This window comes from Eupeodes corollae, chromosome 1 (assembly GCF_945859685.1).
Source record: "Eupeodes corollae chromosome 1, idEupCoro1.1, whole genome shotgun sequence".
Classification (NCBI taxonomy): domain Eukaryota; kingdom Metazoa; phylum Arthropoda; class Insecta; order Diptera; family Syrphidae; genus Eupeodes; species Eupeodes corollae.
In genome coordinates, this window is record NC_079147.1 from 152418423 (window position 1) to 152438996 (window position 20574).

The 20574-nt window shown below is 39.1% G+C and overlaps 1 protein-coding gene across 1 annotated transcript in view; it reads left to right on the forward strand.

Annotated features, from left to right (window-relative positions):
- The window catches only part of LOC129945838 (uncharacterized), a 238993-nt gene that overhangs the window by 155566 nt on the left and 62853 nt on the right, over window positions 1-20574 (forward strand). The gene's annotated exons all lie outside the window — the stretch shown is intronic.

A 20574-nucleotide genomic window follows, 5' to 3' on the forward strand; every position in this document is an offset into this window, starting at 1 on the left:
TCTGTATGGATGTATATCACTGAAGCATGCCCTTCCTTAGGGCTTGAAAAATGAAAATTACGATTTTGTTCCCATTATTTGCATAACAATGGATCAGGGTGCGCGTGAAAAGGGACAGTGTTCATTGAGTATGTACTAGGATTTATATAAAATATTTTTAAAGGCTTAGGTGAACCTAAGAGTGTTGGTTCTGGTTGATTGGGTCGAATAAATTTATTTCACGAATAAATAAAATGCAACTACTTTAGGCAAAAAGGGTAGATAGACTCACTAACGGTTAGGTATTGTGAAAACTTATTTTTCTATGGAATAAAAGTAAGTTACGGGAAAGAAACGTTGGATTTTCATTTGAAAACTGTGAAGTTTGGAAAAAAAAAACTTGTACTCTTTATAGCCGACTTTCCTTTCCATGATGCATTTTTCCAGCTAAATTATCAAAAAAAGTTTTCAAATTAACGCAGACAATTTCAACTTATTCTTGATTCAAATGCTGAAATGCTCAACACTTTTTGTATATTTTACTGGCACTCAAGGGGTTTTTAATACCCTTAACATGTGTACGTTTAAACTCAGGAGAATGGAGAAGTATGTCAAAGGAGATATCAGTGAACATTGGTCTTAAAGTTTTGAATACCAAAATGATAGTGAAAATCAAAGCATTCCACATAATTGCTGTTCATTTAAAAAGGAATATCAGTACTTGACAGTACGTCCGAAACTGAGAAAATATTACGGCTGAGTTATTTTAGGAAGAAAGGCAACTGGCTAATCCGACCGAACATTGTTTGGAAAAATATCTGTAAAACAACAAAAGGTATGAAACATTGCGGCGGTGTTCAAGTCAGGTATGTTTTAGTTATATTTCTATCGCCTATCATTTTCAAAGCTCTTTTCTGGATACTATCTAAAAGACTTAAACTTTTTTTTACACCTGAGATCGTTTATGAACATAAAGAAGGGGGGGACACCAGCATTTATTACATAGATTTGAAATCATTCTTTACAACTTGTATTGAACGGTTGGAAAGGTAGTTTTTAATTCAACGAAGAAAAGATTCTTCAATACCAAGAGAATACATTTTCAATAAAAGATAGTTTGGTGCCAAACTCTATCAAATGCTTTTGAAATATCAAGCGTACTTTCTCCAAAACGATGTTAGGATTTATTCAACTGTTGGGTTGGATAAACCATCAAATCGCTGGTGGACCTATTGCTTCGAAAGTTATACTACCCGTCATTAAGAAGCTTTCGGGCAGGAAAAATGCAGTTTTCCATCCAAAGGGGAAGAGACCTGCAGAGTAAAAAAGATGAAAGAAGCTTCCGCAATAGATGTGGTTTTAAGTACTCTTGCAACTGCACGAGTGCGAAAGAAGAATCGTCTAATAAAAATGTTTACGCTCTGAAGAACAGGAGGACCCATGACAACCTTAGGTAGTGTCGAATTAACAGGAAACTGTTCTGCAAGCAAATTGGCTATACTAAGGAGTATCATTGTGACCGAGAAGTTTTGACTGATCTGTACTAACTGCAGCATTAGGCTACTATAAGACGGTCTTGTCATGTTCTTTCCTATTTGACGATGAGTTCAGAAAATCATCCTCCCTCAGAAGAACTATGTTTAGGTAGTCCTCAGTTTCGATAGAAGTCATACTGTTGTCGACTTAAGGCTAAGTTGTGGTCTGGGTGGATATCGGTATATCGACAACCTCATGGAAGTTAAGACTATCGATTAATGCCTCATCTCAAACCCATTTTAAATCAAACCTTTAGTCCGCGCTTAGGGAGCAAGAGATTCTTTATTGATTACCAAAATGGCACTCATATAAAACCCCTTTCATGCATCCTCGTGATTTTCGAACTTTCAGTTAAGAGAGAAAGATAAACCATTAACAATGGAAAACGATATGGCCACCATGTTAACAAATTTAACAGGTTTACAACTGAAAGAAGATGAGTAATAATAATAATAAAAAAAAAAAAAACAAATAGAAGAATGTTTTGTGTCTTGTGCAGTGAAACATTTAAAAGATTTATTTAATCTAAATTGAGCTAAACCTTTAGTGGAAACATACTTACTTACTTAAGGTGGCGCTCCAGTCCTGTGTGAACTAGGGCTTCACCCAACAAACTTCTCCATCTAGCTCGGTCCCTAGCTAGATGTCACCAGTTTCGCGCTCCGAGTTGGGTGAGGTCACTTTCCACTTGTGCGCACCACCTGATCCGCGGTCTTCCTCTACTGCGCTGTCCTGTGGGTGTGGATTCTAAGACTTTCCGGGCCGGAGCATTGGTTTCCATGCGCTCTACGTGACCCAGCCATCTTAGTCCTTGGACTTTTACCCTTCTGGCTAAGTCTACGTCGCTGCAAACCCCGTACAGCTCGTCATTCTATCTTCTCTTTCACTCCCCTTCGATGCATACGGGACCGTAGATCACACGAAGAACTTTTCTCTCGAGCCGACCCAAGGTGCTTTCATCCACTTTTGTCATAGTCCATGCTTCTGCACCGTATAGCAGGACGGGGATGATGAGGGTCATATATAGCAACACTTTTGTCCCTCGAGAGAAGACTTTACCACACAATTGCTTTTTTAGTCCAAAGAAACAGCGGTTAGCAAGAGTTATTCTGCGTTTGATCTCAGCGCTGGTGTTGTTTTCTGCATTTACAGCGCCTAGGTAGACGAAGTCCTTGACAAGTTGAATGGGTCATCCTCCGGAATCCGGAATCCTTAGCTCCGCTTTGCGTGTCTGTTGTTTGCGTGCCTGTTGTTTGGCTGCATTTGCCTGACGACATTCCTCATCAAACCAGGGGCTCCTTGTTGGTGGTTTCTTGAAACCCAGCACGTCAGAGGCGGCTTCTCTGATTGCACCTTGGCAATGTAGCCACTTTTTTTCGATACATTATGTTGGCGGCAGAGAACTTCGAGGGAGGTTACTTGAAACTCGGTTTAAAAAGGATTTGGTGATCTGTAGCCGTTCGACGTTGTACCTTTTCTCAGCATTTCCCTGTTTTGCCTTGGGGCTGGAAACCCGAAGTGCTGACTTGGCTACAACGAGGTAGTGAGTGGTCCGAGTCTATGTTAGCTTCTCTGAAAATTCGGAAATCCATGATGCTGGAAGCGTGTCTGGCGCGTCGATCGCAATATGGTCAATCTGGTTGACGACAGATTGATCTGGAGAACTCCAAGTTCCTTTGTGGATGTTGAGGTGTGGAAAACGCGTACTGGCTACCATGATGTTTCTCCCCGCAGCAAAATTTATGAGTCTGAATCCGTTGTCGGAAGTGTTGTCGTGCAGACTGTTCTTCCCGATTATTCCACCAAAGATGTCTTCCCTTCCTAGCTTGGCATTAAAATCGCCCAGGACTATTTTAATATCGTAGCTAGGACTCTGCTCATATGTTTTGTCTAAGAGCTCGAAAAACATATCTTTGGTGTTGTCGTCTTTCTCTTTTGTGGGGCGTGCACGCATAACAGGCTAATGTTGCCGAATTTAGCCTTGATGCGTATGGTCATGAGGCGCTCATTGATGCACCTATAGCTCAAGACTTGTTGCCTAAGTCTGGCTCCAATGACGAAGCCGCATCCAAATAAGCGCTGTTGGTTTTGCTCGTAGCAGTCACCGTAGTAAATGTCGCAGTTTTTCATCCTCTTTTTGCCCGGCCCATCCCATCGTAATTCCTGGATGGCGGTAATGTCTGCTTTATACCAGTCTAGGACCTCCGCTAATTCTCCGCCGCACGTGGTCTGTTAAGGGACCTAACATTCCACTTGCACATCCAAAGTTTGTTGTCCTTAATTCGTTTCCGTAGGTTGCCAACAGTAAATCCGTCCGTATCCGAGGCTTGTTGGTACTTCGCAACTATGAAGCTTTTACGTGGCCAGGAAGTCACCCCGACGACACAACCCCAAACCTGCAGGGCCAGATCCTTAGTATAACTCCAATTACGGGGAGCCAGATATACCGCTTCTTATTGGCCTGGGCTTCAAATAAGTTGTAGAAGCCCTATAACGTGTTCAATAATAGTAATTCTTCAATCACATCCTCATTTGTTAAAGAGCAAAATTTAGGGCAGGAAGAATTCGATTTATAATAAAAATTGTTCGTCTTTTGAATTTGTGTTTACTGTCGACTTTGAAATAAAGGTCTTATCGGAACCTTTTATATCATTATTTCAGGTACTCCATTACGTACTCTTTCAAAACCAATTTTTCATAAGTTCGTCATATTTGCTTAATTCCAAGTGCAATGTTGATGCGAGTTTAAAACATTGGACCGAACATTTTCCAATCGCATCTTTTCATAAGGTTGGAGTTATCCTTTTCTTTTTCGGGAGAGGATTAACCACAGTGTGGTACAAATGTCAATTGCCTCCATCGGTAAGTGTCTTAGTACAACGTTGGAAATACAATCGACACCTTATGATTTTTATTGAGAGAAATATGAGCTGAAGCTCGCTCTTCTTCACTAACAAGAGACTTGGTCACGTTTGCTCGGGTATTGTGGCATTTGCCAAGGAATCGTCATTAAACATCATGAAACCGCCGTTCTCAGATCGCCATTGAGTCATTTTATTTCGAAGGTAAAAGTGATTAAGAACGGCTCTGTTTTCCAGGGCGTAGTTGAGGCGAATTCTAACATTGCTCCCACTGCCTCCACCTTTTTCTTCGGATCTTCAACTTTGTAAAAGTCATCGTCAAAGATGGCTTCTTCTGGATCTATTTGTGTTGTCATAAGTACGTCTCTGTTCTCTTCAGTTCTTTGGAGTTTTAAACACAGAAGGTCATTATCATCCTTTTACGAATATCTTTTTGATTTTAGGGAACATACTAGAGTTACTGAAATTAACTGACCGGATCTTGCGGTCCCAGTACTTGTTAATTGATAACCTAAAGCTTTCCTTAAGCAACATATTGACATTTTTTATTGACCAGTGTCCTAACCTCCAAGTCATGTGGGTCTGTAATTCGTCTGTACAAGTTTTTGAGTCTTGTCAGTAAGCCACTCTTGTGCCTTCGCAGTGTCGCGTTTCTGTAAGCGTCTATTTGGTGCCGTTCTTTGTACTTTGGTATTGTCCGTTCCATCGTTCGTTTTATTGTTTCAACAGCATCTGTTGTAAATGTTGGTCAAATTCTGTATTTGTCTGATTTAGTTTGGCGGGTTATGTCACTCGATCGAAGTGTTGGTGAAACTGTTACAATTTTAACAATACGTTCCAACGTATTCCTCGAACTCAATGCGTTCGTTCGGAATCCACATTATAGCAGCCAGTTTGCAGTGATCACTATCGTACTCGACGGTCTGTAAGCAGTTTCTCTGCAATTGTCAGTCTGGTTTAATACAGCAAAAAGTCCTAGAAAGTAGCCACTTCTTGGATACGATGCGACGGCTTTTCAGTAGCCAAAAGATCGACGCCATATTCAACGCTGTAGATATTCGTCATATTAAATAGATGGTTACCCCTTGGATTACTATATTAATTTCCCCAGTTTTCACGTTTTGAGTTCAAATCACCGACAAAGATGAAATTAACTCAGTTTAAGTTCCTTAAAAAAAATCTCGAGTTCTGAAGCAAGGTAAATAACCTGTCAAGCTCTAGCTGCAAAAGCCGAGCTTTAAAAGCAACATGATAAAAAATAGAATTTGCAAGAGTGATGTTAACCAGCACGAAGTCCTATTAAATCATAAATATTAAAACTTAAAAACCTAAGTTCTTTCTGGATCAATTTTTGTAAATAAAAAAATTTGAGTATACTTTATTAGCACATATGCGACCCTAAACACCAACAACTTCTAGCAGGACTCACCACTGTCACATTAATTTCCGCAATATGATTTCCACAAAACAAACTTTATCAACCAAAGATCACGTCACGGTCATCTTTTTCTACACCTAGCAGCAGTCTTGCAGTTTTAACGTAAAATTATAATCAACTTCGCAAAACTAATGAATTTTTCGTATCTACTTTAACAGATCTTTATTAAAAATTATACTTTATCATTTTTTTTTAAATAAAAATAATGAAGCTATAGTTGACTCCCAGTTAAATTTATTCTTAACTTAACTTTTCATCAGTGACAGTAACATACCCTTATGATGCTCGTAGGAACATTTATACGTAAACATCTAGTGGCGTTGGTTTTTTAAAGTCATGAGTGTGCATTGTTGCAGTTTGCAGTAAAACATCGAAGATTTCAAGCTAGGAGAATTGACGCGACAAGCGACGCGACGCGAAGTTATTGAACATCTGTGCTGATTTTCAAGAGAATTTTGTAATACCTATAGTTATAAGCTTTATTCATTATTATGACAGCTTTAATGGGATACATTTATTTGCAATTGCATAATAAAAGCGGTTACGTATAGTCGTTAACTCAAGTTGAACTTTATAATGATGCTTTGTATAAAAGATAAGGTAAACATAAATTATTATGAATTTCTAATAAAACAGCTTTGAGTTGAGGGCTATTTTTGAAAGAATTCTTGGGTTTTAATAGTAACTTTATCTAATGACGTCTCCAATTTAGGATAACACAGCCACTATGACTTCGAGTTAGTTCTTGAACTAAGTTCTTTCTCAATTAAAAGTTTATGATTCTCATATCAAAGTTTATGATGACCAAAAGCCCTAAAATCGTCTTTTTCAATCTGCTCCAAAAAAACCACATCCACCGAAAACTGAAGTAAGGTACACACAACATACCAAAATGTATAAATAATAACAAGATCTTCTAGAGATGATAAATCACTCGAGACTCGCGCAGTCCAAAGATCTATTGTGCAGTATTCATAACAATAATAGTTAAATATGCTATTACTCTTGTGGTCTGTTATTCACATACCTTATTTACCTAGCTTAAGCCAGATATAGGTACGTATAGCACAACGTCTTGAGAATATACATAAGTCCTACAAGGCTACAAGCTTACAGACACCAAGGAACACATCTATCTATACATCATTTATCTACGACTAGAAAAAATATAATGGAGAATTTGCAACGAGCCCAACTAAGTGCCTCCATTAGGTTGGTTGCCTACCCTCTTGTCTTTGGCCCAGGCATTAGGCATCAAGCCTTAGCTCGATCACTATTCTTTTTACGTTACTGTTTTTCGTTCCCATCCTGCCTGCCTGCCTGATGTCTGTTGCTTTTGCCTTTGGTTGGCTTGGCTTGGCGGTCAGCAAGCGGGTTGACTTGACGTGTATACAGCGAGAATTATTACCCAAAACATTTGTTTTATATAGACGAGAACGTCAATATAAGTGAGGGTTTGATATTGGCGCAAAACTAATGTTTTTTTTTTTCTATTATATTATTTTAGGGTATTAGGGTAGAAGCTTTTGGTTTTATTATTTATTGCGCTCATGTTATTTCTGGCAACTTGAGAACATTTTTTTAGGGGTCATAATGGACTGTTTTGATTTAAGTTGGTTAGAATAATAGTTTGTTTTTATTTCGTGGGGATTTATGGTGTTGGGCTGAAATGTGAAATTTATGTTTTGAGTTACTTTAATAGTATACAAAAAATGGCAACTTTGTGATCATTATTATATGGTTCTTTCGTCAACCTTTTCTTGTTGTTGTTTTCTCTTAATTTTCTGTTGAAATCTGTTGAAACGTAAAATAGCTTGGGGTTAGATAGTACCGACTAGAAAAGAATTTTGTAACTGGAGATTGCAGCAAGAATATGCAAGTCTTGGAATAGCTAAAACGTATTGCTAATTTAGATCTATAAAATGCAGGGCTTTTTGTAGTATAAGATCCTCATATCACTGGAAGATAATTCTTTGGTAGAGATGTCTCAGGAGGCGTGTTGACACAGACATAATGGGTTAAAATTAGCTAATACTTACTTACTTACTTAAGGTGGCGCTACAGTCCGGGCGGACCTGGGCCTCAACCAACAAGCGTCTCCAGCCAGCTCGGTCCCTAGCTAGCTGTCTCCAGTTTCGCACGCCAAGTTGGTTGAGGTCCTCTTCCACCTGCGTGCGCCACCTGAGTTGCGGTCTTCCTCTACTGCGCCGTCCCTCGGGATTGGATTCGACGACCTTCCGGGCTGGAGCGTTGATGTCCATCCGCTCTACATGACCTAGCCATCTAAGCCGTTGGACTTTAATTCTGCTAACTATGTCAGTGTCGCTGTACAGCCCGTACAGTTCGTCGTTATATCTTCTCCTCCATTCTCCATCTATGCGTACGGGACCAAAAATCACCCGAAGAATTTTTCTCTCGAAGCATCCCAAGACGCTCTCATCTTTCTTTGACAGGGTTCAGGCCTCAGCGCCTTAAAGGAGAACCGGGATGATGAGTGTCATATAAATGGTGATTTTAGATGCTCGAGAGAGGACTTTACTTCTCAATTGCCTTTTAAGTCTAAAGAAGCAGCCATTTGCAAGAGTTATTTTTCGCTTGATTTCAGCGCTGGTGTCGTTGTCTGCATTAATAGCGGTACCTAGGTAGACAAAGTCCTTAACTACCTCATAGTTATGGCTGTCCTTGGTCGTCGTTCAGTGTCCTTTTTTGATGAAGGCATATACTTGGTCTTGCCCTCATTGACCACTAAACCCATCTTCTTCGCTTCTGTCGCAATGCTCAAAAACGCTCCACTGAGATCACGCTTTGATCTTACAATTATGTCAATATCATCTGCATATCCTAGTAATTGGATGGACCTTTGGAAGATTGTGCCTCTAGTGTTAAAATCGACAAAGAGATGGTGGGTATCATTTGGGGACTTTCCTGATCTGAAGCCACACTGATAAGGACCAATCAGGTTTTTGACGAATGGCTTCAGACGTTCACATAATACGGCAGAGAGGTTCTTATACGCAATGTTAAGGAGACTGATGCCTCTGTAGTTGGCGCAGCTTAGAGGGTCTCCTTTCTTATGTATCGGGCACACTATGCTGAGATTCCACTCATCGGGCATGCTTTCTTCCGACCATACTTTGCAGATGAGTAGGTGCATGCTCCGTACCAAGTCATCGCCTGCTTCTTTGAATAGTTCGGCAGCGATGCCGTCAGCTCCAGCAGCTTTGTTTGACTTAAGTTGACCTTCGTTAAGGTCGGGTAGGTGGAATTGTTGATCTGCGTCGCCGAGGTTGAGTGGTTCTATCTCCCTTACAGCGGGATTCGGTTCGTCATCGCCGTTATTTAATTTGAAGAAGTGATCTTTCCATATTCTCAGCATCGACTGCGGTTCTACTACGATGTTCCTCTGATCGTTTTTACAGGCTTCGGTTCGTAAAATGTACGAACCTCATTCCTGTTGTGACATCCCTCTATCTCCTCGATCGCGCGCTTCTCATGCTCTCTTTTTTCCATCTTAGAAGCCGGTGTTTCTCTCTCCTCTTCTGCTCGTAGAGCTCGCGAGCAGCTCTAGTCCTTTTGTGCAGCGCCGTTTTGTATGCCTCTTGTTTCGCTGCGTGTGCTTGCCGGCATTCGTCGTCAAACCAGCGGTTTCGCTGTGGTGGACGCGTGAAACATAGCACGTCAGAGGCGGCATCTCTGATGGCTGCAAGGCAATGTTGCCACTGGTTTTCAATGCTAAATGCAGGAAGCATAGGACTCCTTAAGAGGTTATTAGAGACTCGATCGGAAAAGGACATGGCAGTCTCTTGCGATTGTAGCCGTCTAACGTCGAATCTTCTCACAGTACCTCCTTGTTTTGGCTTGGATCGGGATATCCGTAGCCGTACCTTGGCTACAACGAAGTAGTGGTTCCTGTATACTGGAGAAGTGTCGTGCGTCGATCGAAATGTGGTCAATCTGGTTGACGGTTAATTGATCAGAAGATTTCTATGTACCCTTGTGGATATTGAGATGCGTGAACTGCGTACTAGCTACCAGAACGTCTCGCCCCGCAGCGAAATCGACCAGCCTGAATCCGTTGTCGAAGGTAGTGTCGTGCAGGCTGTATCTCCCGATTATGCCACCAAAGATGTCTCTTCCCAGCTTGGCATTTAAATCTCCTAAGACAATTTTAATGCCATAGCCAGGGCACTGCTCATATGTCTTGTCCAAGAGCTCGAAGAATATGTCTTTGGTGTCTTCATCTTTCTCCTCTGTTGGGGCATGCGCGCATATTAGGCTTATGTTATCGAATTTATCCTTGATACGGATTGTCGTGATGCGCTCGCTCACACTGTTGAAACTCAAGACTTTTTGCCTGAGCCTTGTTCTAACATTAAATCCACACCCAAATAGACGCTGTCTTTGTTCTCGGTAGCAGTCGCCGTAGTAGATATCGCAGTCTTTTAGTTTGCGTTTGACCGGTCCATCCTATCGCACTTCTTGGATGTCGGAAATATCTGCCTTGCAACAGTTTAGGGCTTCCGCTAATTGTTCTGCTGCACGTGGTCGCTTAAGGGACCTAACATTCCACGTATATATCCGAAGTTCGTAGTCCTTATTTCGTTTGAGTGGGTTGTCAACAGTGAATCCGTCCATATCCGAGGCTTGTTGGTGCTTCGCAACTAAAGGTATTTTTTACGTGGCCAGGAAGTCACACCGACGGCACAACCCCCAACCTGGAGGGCCAGATCCTTAGTAAAAGTCCAAGGATGGGGAGCCGGATAAACTGCTCCTTAAAGGCCTGGGTTCCGAATGTGTCGAAGAAGCCCTATAAGGTGTTCACTAAGTAGTTCAACCTTACTGCAACTATTGACGCCACCGTTGAGGTACTAGGCACCCGATGTTCACCGCTGGGAGGTGAGAGTAGGAGGTGATAGACAGAGGTGGGTTTGGAGAGAAACCTGTGGACGCTTGTTTACAAACGCAATAGCAAAAATTTTGACAGCAGTGTTACTTACTACAATTATCCAGGACTTCCGACTCCGTCAACGAAAATTATACATTTTCTTCATTGATTTCAAGGCCGCTTTCGACACTATTGATAGAAAAGCTCTTTACTTTAAATTAAACCAACTGGGAATTTCGACAAAAATGTTAAGAATAATTAAAGAACTTTACAACGGATCTAAGTCAGAAGTATGGGATGGAACAAAAGCATCAGTATGGTTTGAAACTAAAACTGGATTAAAACAAGGATGTTTATTGAGCGCCATGTTGTTTGTCCTTTTCATAGATGATGTGACATCTTATTTACTTGCCGGAATCAACATAGCTAGTACAGTAATAAAATCTCTTCTTTATGCTGATGATTTGATACTACTTGCCGAATCACCTGAAAGCTTACAGTTGATGATTAATAAGTTGAAGGAATATTGTAATTTTTGGAATCTTATTATCAACATAGATAAATCTAAAGGTACGAAAGGAAGTTGTTCACAAAAAGATAAATGGTATTACGGTAGAGAAAATATTGAAGTCGTCAAAAGTTACAAATACCTTGGAATAGATGTAGGTTAGGTTAGGTTGGAGTGGCTGTCCAGGTGTCATTGACGCACGTAGACCTCAAGGGTCCATTGTGATACCACTAATGAGGTTACTCATGGGAGACTAATGAACTTCAACAAACCATTTCGTACTTTTAATAAAGTTAGAGAGACGTTTTGTGTCAATCGTTGCCAGTTCACTGGTGTTATCGAAGAAGGGATTACCGAGAAAGTTATTCCTTCTAATGGAGAGTGCTGGACATGTACATAGAAGGTGTTGGACTGTTTCCTCTTCCTCCTCGTCCATGCAGTTTCTACAGAAGTCATTGGTGTAGACCCCTAGACTCAGAGCATGTCTTCCTATGAAGCAGGGTCCTGTTATTACTCCAATTGTAGAGCTTATACTTTGTCTGCTTAGGGATATCAAGCCTTTTGACTGTTTTAAGTCTATGCTTGGCCATATTTGCTTTGTTACTAGACAGGTAGTACTCTGTGACTATCTAGCATTTGTTGATTCTAGAGCATATTGCTTGAGAAGATATTTGCATGTAGCAAGTGGTGTTCCTATGTTATGTCTTTGTCTAACATTAGGCAGAAGTGTTCCGTTTTTGGCGAGCTCATCGGCTTTGCAATTTCCCGGAATGTCTATGAGGCCCTGCACCCCAATGAGATGAATGTTAAACTGTTCTGTCATCTCATTTAGAGACGTGGACTGTTTGAGAGTTTGTGGAGAGAGACGCAAGAGATTTAAGAGCGTTTACAAGATATAACGTTTCCTTGAGCCAGGATAGTGCTTCTTTAATCGCCATTACTTCTGCTTGGAATACACTACATTGATTGGGAAGTCTATAGGATAGACTGAGATTCAGTTGTTCTGAAAAGATAACACTTCCAACTCCATGATCGGTCTTTGAACTGTCAGTATAGAAATGTACCGCATCGTCTTCCAGGGGTCTCTCTTCTTCCCAGGAGGATCTTGAAGGGATGGACACATGGAAGCTTTCCCCGAAAACCATTTTTGGGGTGGTATAGTCTAAGCGATCTGGGATAGATCTGAAACTGTCTAGAATAGTAGTATGTCCAGTATTGTTACTGGTCCATTAAAAGGTGGCTCTAAGCCTTACACATGAGTTGGCTGCCACCATTGCGGAGAAGATGTCAAGAGGTGTAAGGTTTAAAAGCACTTTCAGTGCTGCGGTTGGTGTTGAGCGAAGTGCTCCAGTGATGCACATACCTTCTGACCGCTTGACTTTGATGAGCTTATTTAGATCTACCATCATGTCCTGTGCGGTCCTCCATACGACAGCTCCATAAATGAGTATCGGTCTGATTACCGAAGTGTATAGCCAGTGGGTTATTTATGGGGAGAAGCCCCATTTTGATCCTATGGCCTTTTTACAAATAAAAAGCGCTACATTAGCCTTTTTTACTCTTTCATCAATATTTGCCTTCCAATTTAGTTTTTTGTCTAAAATGAGGCCTAAATATTTAGATTGGTTGGAAAAACTTAATGGTATTCCTCTAATCTTGGGTGGGCTAATCTGAGGAATTTTATTTCTTCTCGAAAAGAGTATTAGTTCTGTTTTGTGTGGGTTGACGTCCAATCCACATTGCTTAACCCATTTTGTTAGCCTATTTAAGGCATTTTGTAGGAGTTCCGAGAAAACTTGGGGGTGCTTTCCAGATACGGATATTGCAACGTCGTCAGCATAGGCAATCACCTTGAAATCCTCTGCTTCCAATGATGTAAGTAGGTCGTTTACTACCATGTTCCATAAAAGAAGCGAAAGGACCCCACCTTGGGGGGTGCCTCGATTCACCGATCTATTGGTAGTAAAACTTCTCATGCTAGAAGTTATTGTCCTGCTTTAGAAATAAAAAATCAAATGTATGCAATAATAAGAGAAATAGATATAAAACGCAGAGAAAACTTAATGAAATGAAAAAATGAATCAGAAAATCGCCTTATATACCCGTCTTTAGTCTATAATCTCAACGAAAATAATTATTTCACCGGTATTTCATTTCATAGGTATTTGCCCAATATTGAGAAACTGGAGGATCCAATATTTTGAAAAACCAACATTAACCTTAGAAGAACTTAAAAAATTACCTAATGGTCCAAATTGGGACTATATTTATAAATACTGCGAAGCAGCTTTGCACTACCGAAAACTAATTATTTCAGAATTTAATTAAATCACTTAAAATATTATAAGTATATGTTACTCACTCTGACAGACGGCTATTTTGGGCATTCTCATCTCTTTTTCATTTAAAGCATTGTAACACAGTTTAATAAATGAATCTATCTATCATATCCTCACCCTCGGAATATTTAACTTCAAACCTTCATTTACTCGATAGTTTGCTGTCATCTCTGGTTGATGCATTGCATGCAAGCAACAATAGTTACTTTCTTTCAGCTTGGAAAACAGCAAAATTGTTAACAAAAGTTAAAACCAGATCATCTATAGAAGTAAAAGTCTTTCGAACTATTTGTTTACTTTCCAATATGGGAAAGCTCTTTGAAAATATATTAGTTGAAAAAGTCAATCATTTTTTGAAATGGTAACACTCAATTTGAATTAAAAAAAAAAAACAGAATAAGCCACACTCCTACTGTGCAAAAAAAAAGATCCAAGCCTGAGATACCAAATACGCGAGGTTTCACTAAACATAAACATTGAAAAGGCATTTGATAGTCGTTGGCACAAATTATTAAAACTCCATTTCTCAAAGTGGCTGTCGCGAATATTTAATAACGTTCTGGAAAATCGATTCTTAACATAGCCGAAAAGTTGGATCCTTTCCCAATAATTTCAGAAATCCCTCAGAGATCAATTTTGGGCCCAATTTTGAATACGCTACAATAGTCAATGACAAGAGACCGCAGAAAGATCTATGTATCTAAAATAGAACAAAAAGCCTGTCAGTTAAAGAAAGCAAAACGCATTCACTTCCATAATAGATACCTTTGAACAGTAGAAGGTTAAATTTGTTACTTCAAGGCCAAAGCCAGTATTGTATTCAAAAGACATGCTCAGAAATACCAAAGTTATAATATACAAGTATTGAACATTGAACGGGTTAACTATTTTGCCACTATAGAATAAAAGAGCTTGAAAAGATTGGGAGGACAATTTTGATACGTTGCTGTGGCAATTATTATCTTTCTCCGTATAACATCATTAATGGCAGATCAACACCATTATGAGCCTGAAATTAACAGGGATTCTCTAACACGTTTTCATGAGAAAGCACTATGTGCCACAGGGCTCTTATTTTTGTCCCGACTGTCTCCCTGTAGTTATTTCTTATCTGCAACTTCCATTACAATTAATTGTTTTTCTGACGATACAACCCTTAGCTTTCCATAGATATTTGTTATTAGGCTCAAACATCTTCTTTCATGTGGAACTGTTATGACAAAATATGATAAGCTTAATAAATTCTGACCTAAAAATAATTTTGCATCTAATACCAATCACCTAGTATGACAAAGCTTTAATACGAGTATAGCTATCTTTCTCCCCCTAAAAACTTTAATATTGAGAAAACTGATCGCTTCTCTGAGAATAGCTATTGGCTTACGCTAGATTCCAACTTTAAGCGTATTGTGAGAGTGAAGTTCAGAGATTTGTACTTTAGTCGTACTACGCGAATGTGGAATGCTTTAATACGCTCTGCCTGTAATTCCAATTTGTATGCATTTTAAAGTTATGATCCCCGAAATCTCCTTTCAAAACGTTTTCTAATACTCACACTTTGTCTGTATCATATAAGAGGTATATGTGCTAAGTAAAGGGAACACGGCGACGCTCGGTGGTGACGGAGTTATTGGGCCATATTTTTTGGGACACAATAATAATCATCACGTTACTGTGAATGGCCAGCATTTTTGCACCACGATTTTCGATAATTTTTGGCCCGAATCGAAAGATATGGTCTCAGACGAAATGTGGTTTTAAGAGGATGGTGCTACAAGCCACAAAAGCACACGCTGCAATCGATTTGTTGAAGAGTAAATTTGATGAGTATGATAAAATCTCATGAAATTGGACAGTCGATTGCCCGACTCTTTTGTACAAATTATAGCCTCTAATATATTTTCTTTGGGACTACCTTAAGTCGTTGGTTTATACCAAGCCGACGAACGAAGCGACGTTGGAAAAAGAGAGCCAACACTGAACGCGAAATAGTGGCTGTTCTGCCAAAATGTGCAAATCAAATATTACAACCGTGCTCGAGGTAGCCATATGAATGAAGTCAAATTTGTTCATAAATGTTTTGAGTTGAGTTCTTCAGTTCCATAATAAAGTTTTGGAAATTTATCACATGGTTCGTGTTTTATTTAAACAAAAAGTTTTATTAAATTATGGATCATCCTCCAGTAAGCAGAATTCAAATTGTGGAGTGAATATTTAAGTGCTGGTCTTCACTTAAGACAGTAATTAAATAACTTTAGTATTTAAGCTCTACTCTAAGTCAGCAAGCATCCTTTTTCAATCTGCAATTACACAGAGCACAATTGCCAAGTTGGTTTAGGTGCGTTCTGCAACGTTCCTCTGTTTTTAGAAAAATATTTCCTTATAGCCATTCACATATTAAGTTGGTTTTACAAATTCCACATTCTAAGCTGGGCTAAGCTATTGTAGAAAGCAGAAATCCGAAGATCATCACTGGCACTGTCTCAAATGCCAGTTCTTGTTGTAAAAGTGCTTTAATGAAATTTTCGACACTTATTCATTCTTAAAATTAAAATTTGTAAGCTTAGGTAAATGAACTCTAAATAGAAGTCTACAATCGTACTTGGAATTTGATGGACTTTGCAAGCCTTATGGATTACTTAAAAGCACCAAATTGAAGTTGATCTTCTTGGTCCTTAAAAATTTAGAAAACTGATAGTGAAACTTTGTTCTCTACATCTAATCTTACATCTGATTTAAAGTTTTGTGATAAATGTGAAAATAACGAGAAAGTGTTTGGAGAACCATCTTATACTGAGTAGACGAAGTACAAAGTGGAATAAATATCAACGAATGCACCCAGTTCAACGAAGTGAGAAGTCGCTTACGATGGACACTGGATCTCGTACTTGAAATAAGCGAATATACTGTTCAGCAGGTATTATAAAATTCGATGATTGTTTTAGGCCACGCCCTAAATCCTTAAATAGTTCACCTTTTCCTAATGTCTGGCAAAGGGCATTTATACATGTGCACAAGAAAGGTCATACAAATTGATTTTCGACTCAAATAACTTTTCAAATAATATTTAACAAAACTAGATTTTCAAACTTAACTATTTCTATATAGGAAAAACATTGTTGGAATAATTCAACTGAAACTTTCTTAACCCAACACGAAAACCCACAAACTTTAAGCAAGACAAATCGATAGACGGGATGGGAAGTTATCAGTGTGGGTGGAATCGAAGCCTTTTTTGTTTTTTGATTTTAGTAAAGCCTTTGATAAGTTTTGTCACAGTACAATCATCTTAAAGCCAAATAAAAACTTTTCAAATTGGATTTAGAAAATTAAATTTATAGTGTTGTGTTGTAATGAGTATTCGGATCAATTTGTTCTTAGGTCTGGCGTCCCTCAAGGAAGTCATTTAGGTCCCATTTTATTTACTTATAATTGGCTTGTTAATGTCGTTTAAATTTTCAATAGATTTAAATCATCTTCTGACTCTTTACTTTTGCAAGAAGGTTTGTTAATATTTAGAGCAGTGTTTTTTAAACCTTTTACATGAAACGGACTCTTTAGCACGAAGAAATATTTCGCGACCCCCCAATCTCAGAAATACATTGCTTCGAACTTCGATAGCTCGAACATCGATAACTCGAATTTTGTTTAATAAAAATAATGTGGCAACAGTCTTAAGAGCTTTTCTTTCAGGGTTGGATGAAAATGCCATCATTACTAAAGACAAAATCCATGACTTCACAAACAAAATTGAATTTTATTCATCGTTTCTTAGTCAAAACCACTTAGATTCATTTTCCTCGACACAATCAGCCCTATGATATATTCCGTCGTAATCGGAAATTTTTACGAACCCCAAAAAATTGTAACATGAAATCCGTTCGTAGTTGAAAATCTCATACAATTTTGCATTACGAACGGATTTCATGATACAGTTTTTCGGGATTCGTAAAAATTTCCAATTACAATGTAATTCATGATAGGGCTGAATCTTTTGTTGAAGAAGTCGAATGTAAGATAATTATCAAGGATATTATAACTTGTATAAAAATGGTGTTGGAAAAGTAGAAAAAAGAAATGTGTCATTATTTCTCAATGGAAGAGATATCGAAGAATATCGGGCCAATGTGGATCTTTAATCCGTTTTAAAATGCAGCTGAAAATGGGACGAAATTGCCAATCAAGCACAGGGAATGTCTGCTGAATCTATCTGCCGATGGAAAGCTGCAATTGGAATTTAAGTCTTTAAATTTGGATACCTTTTGGTTAGAATGGAAATTAAAACATACCTACTGGATTAACATTAAAGGTTTTTAAGCGGCTGATTCCATTTGCCACCTCGTTCCTGTGCGAGTTGACATTTGCATCAATGGTCAAAATTAAAAGTAAGGAAAGAAATCGCTAAATTTGGAAAACGATTTAATTCTCAATGTAGCAAAAACGGATCCACGTTCGGAGAAACTGATTTATGAAAACCTTTTAAGATTCCTCGTAAGAATGTTCGCGACACCTTTAAAAAGGTGACCCACACGTTGAAAAGCACCGATTTAGAGAATGGTTCAAGAAAATTGTCTCGTTTAAAATTTTAACAAGTATAAAACTCATGGTTTTAATTATGCATCTAATGGGTTTATTGATTTAGGTGTTATCCTTGATCCCAAGTTAACTTTTAATAAGCAAATAAACTACATACTTGAAAGTTAATAGGATCCTAAGATTCATAAAGTTCTTAAGTTTCCCTTTGTTTTTTTTTTTGTAAGTCACATGAACTTAGAAAGGGTTTTTCAATAAGGGCGGGTAGATGTTGAAACTGAAAAAAACAAACTGTGTGTGAGGTATTAACAAAATTATTGTTTAATTCAAAAGGCGCATGTATGTCATTAAGCGTGGAATATGAAATGATTCAAATGACCGCCTTGGCCTCTTACGGTGGCACGGATCCGAGTGGTCCAATTTTCAATGACTCCTTCGCATGGTTAGGTTAGGTTATAGTGGCTGTCCAAGATGGAAACGGACCCACTTAAGGACAGTTTAATGGCCGGTTTTGATACCAAGTGAATCTTTAGGCTTCCTCCTAAGCTCAATGGAACGAGTTTGAGTCCCTGAATTTGAGCGATGGCCTGTTCGCCATTGGGGCATCGGTCGATTGTGGTTTATTTGCATAGACCTGCGACTTCAAGAAACCCCACAGGAAAAAGTCTAGCGGTGTCAAATGACATGACCTTGCAATTCACAACACCTTACCCTCAAATCGTGCATTCAAAATGTAAATCGTCTTGTTTGCTGTGTGCCGTTGTGCAGTGCCGTTCTGCTGAAACCACATGTCGTTTTTGTCCATATGGTTCAATTTGGGCAATAAGAAATTAGTTATCATCGTTATGTAGCGATCGCTATTGACGGTTACCGCCTCACTATAACGTCGTTTTATAAAAGGAGGTACCAATTACTATGCCGCCGTGCCGCCGCCGGGCCAAAATCACACCAAATGGTAACTTTTTGAGGATCCATTTTAACCTGGTGAACCTCGCGTGGAATGGTGTTGTCCCATATGAAACAATTTTGATTCCTAACACAGCCATTCATCCACAAATGCGTCTCGTCACTTAATCACTTAAGATGATTTTTCACCCAAAATTAAGGTCCTCTTCCAAACGATTTGAAACCCAGTCAGCGAACAAACGTCGGCGTTGTTTATGGTCATGAACTTTGAGCTCCTGGGTTAGTTGGATCTTGTACGGGTGTAGGCCCAAGCCCTGACGAAAAATTCGCCAAGTTGAATTCTGCGAAAGGCCGAATTCTTGTGCAAGGCAATAAATAGACTGCCTCGGGTTCCGCTGTAAGCTTTTACGGACCAAGATTTTAATGGTTTGGTATAAACAGCTGAATAATGAACAAAAGATTTGACAAAATCTACCCGCGCCAATTAAAAAACTCTTTACTTCCTTCCTTCCCTCAAAGGCTCGACAAGGCTCGCTCTCATAAACCTTCCAACACTTGAGTTGTAATGAGTTAAATTTTTGGTTTCACAATAAAAATAAAACCTAAAACATCGCTCTTCAATCAACTCCAAACAATATTTTAGTAACTTTTAGGAAAACTCAATCCCGATTATAATCATGTGATGAAATGAAATTCATCTTGACAAGGCGACTCCAGAAGAGCACTCAGTAGCTGACTTATAATTCGCACTTATTTGCATTTGCCTTATTTTTTCAACCGAAATATTCAAGACTATAAATAAACTGTGTTAATGCGATTGACCAAATGAGTGTGGGAATCATCATCACCACGTCTACATATCGCATCGCTTGCATTTTAAAGAACGAAGGAACAAATAAATAAATAAAATCTCTGGTTAAAATGTGACATTAAGTGGTATTAAAAAATAAAAATCTCAAAATGAGATCAACTCAGAGCTCAGATAAAAAAAAACCAACAGCTTACTGCTGGCTGGTTTGCTGATGGCTTTGCTGTTGGTATAGAAGCTGGATCGTGGGAACTACTAATAAATTAGTGGAAGAATTTCAGCCAACTAAAACCAAACAAATTATGATATGTGCGGTCGCCCACCTCAACGCCGGCCGCTGTGCTTTTGTTTACACAAAAATACCGAGACCCTATACAACGTTGACTACTCTCAAATTGACTGCACATAAGACCCAATCTATCCATTCCATACCCAAAGCTACTATAGCACCATCGGATCGCATAGACCGGATGAACCATTATTTAATCATTGACCACAGCAGTGTTACACTGAATATACATATAGGAGTCCAAATTCACAATCCTAGATTGCTTCTTTCTGACTTGGTCTGGTCTCGTCTCTTCTGGTCTAGCCCGGGCTGGCCTAGCATCATCATCGCTTAGAAGCAAAGAAACAACGACCAGGACAGAACAGTGCAGCAGTGGAACAAACTGCTTTTCCTTCATCATCTAGCGCATAGTTAATTCAGTCACGAATGTAGATCGATCTCTGGCGCGCACCAAGAAAGAGAGAGCGATCTGTGCATATTTTTTCTACGTAA